Here is a 1,814-nt window from a genome sequence, read left to right as displayed (position 1 = left end):
AGCACGTCCGTTTTTCTCTCTTGCCTAGCTCCCTGAACACCAGCAACCCCCACTTTGAAAAAAGACAGGGAAGACTCACTACAGGTCACCACTCCTCTGACCTCAGTCTGTTACTTACAGAGGAGACTGTCCGCCAGCTTTATCAGCTGAGTAAAAACACAAAATAAAACTTGTCCCTAGCAGACCATACCTTGAGCCTCATCAAGTACTTAGTTTCCAAAATAGCCCAACCCAAAGGTGTGTCTGATTTAGAAGTAGCTTGCCAGCAGCCTCCCCTCACAGAGACCCTCTACAGCACTGAATAATTCATACAGCATCAATGTCCTAGGCTTCCAGTATTCCATTTCTGAGGTCTAGAATTTAGAAGTAATCATCCACCTTACATATTTCTGAATTCCTCTGGAAAGCAACATGTAAGCAATTTTGAAATAGACAGCTGAACAGGTCCGGCAAAACACCTTTTAGGTGAGTGAGCATGTGGGAATGTGCCCTAAAAGACACTGCACTCTGGGAAGGTAGTATAGAGGAGGACACACCTCCCACCCCAACTGTCTGCTAATCCCATTGAAGAAATTATCATTATGGACTCCGCCTTCTCTGCGTCAAAAATCACTTTACTTCACAAGTTGGAATAAGGACTTACGTAGATTTATGTGTAAATTTTGCATATTTAATTTTCTTTTAATGTTCTAAAATCTCATTGTTTCTCCACACGTCTTCACATTTCTTCCAGAAAAGCTTATTTAGGAAAGGGATGCAAATTTCTATTTAACAAAAACTGGATCTTGATATAGAAAAACACATTATCAAGGTCGTGTGGGGATGTCTGCAAAGCAGTAGACAAAAATATCAAAATGAAGAGAAGAGATATCCTTCTTCTTGTGAAGAAGCTGGAAGCTACATGGAAAAAAAAAAACAAACAACCAAAACAAAACCAAAAAGAACCACCTCTTAGTTCCTAACCTTCTTTTCCTAAAGACTTATCCTAATATTCTTGCATCTTGAGTCAACAAAAATGTCCCTTCATTCTTACTCCTACTATAATGGAAAAGAATTCGGTTTGGGATGCCTGGACCTAGGCAGAATCACTAAGTAAGGGATAAAAGAGTGTAAAGCTATAGGGCTGAGTCATCTCCTTGAAACTCCTGGATTATTTAGAGGTTACTCAGATTTACCAAATCAGGATTCACATCCAAACTTCTGTAAACTCATGATGTATCCCATCCTATAGAAACGTAAATTGCCACATAGAAAAAATAATGCTTTAAGGCAAACTTGAAGAATCGTGTCCTAAAATGTAAGATTCACTGAATGTTCTAGGAGGAAGTGTCAAGTTAAACTGTCATAATGGGAAAAATTTATTATTTGCTACATTGAGAGGTTAGAGTGTAAAACCAGCCAGATGTTATGAGAAAAATGTGACAGTTTTTTAACAATATCAATGATGTACCCTTCTAAACTTTCTTGAGGGGGGAAGGAGCTCCATCTGAAGTTGAGAAACATACTAGATTCTGAAGTGTTAGGTACCTATTATTACATAGACAAACACAATCTCTATTTTCCTGGGCTGTTCTCCCAAGCAGACAATACTTTCTACTGTCTCTCCAAGGAGTAAAAGCCTCCCTAGAAGACTGGTATCAGCAGGACAAGCAAGCAGTGACACATTCCTCCCTCTTCTGGGAAGCAGTGCTACTGCCACCCAGACAGCAGCTCTAAGGTACAAAAAGGGAGTAGCAGGCAGACAGCAGGTTGAGGAGAGAGTTCTCAGCTAGCCATGAAGGCAACAGTTGCAGCAGTCAGGGCAGTTCAAACAA

The sequence above is a fragment of the Leptosomus discolor genome, chromosome 1, assembly GCF_034619465.1.
Source record: "Leptosomus discolor isolate bLepDis1 chromosome 1, bLepDis1.hap2, whole genome shotgun sequence".
Lineage (NCBI taxonomy): Eukaryota > Metazoa > Chordata > Aves > Leptosomiformes > Leptosomidae > Leptosomus > Leptosomus discolor.
The sequence above is the reverse complement of the archived record's forward strand: the minus strand, read 5'-3'. Positions refer to the sequence as shown.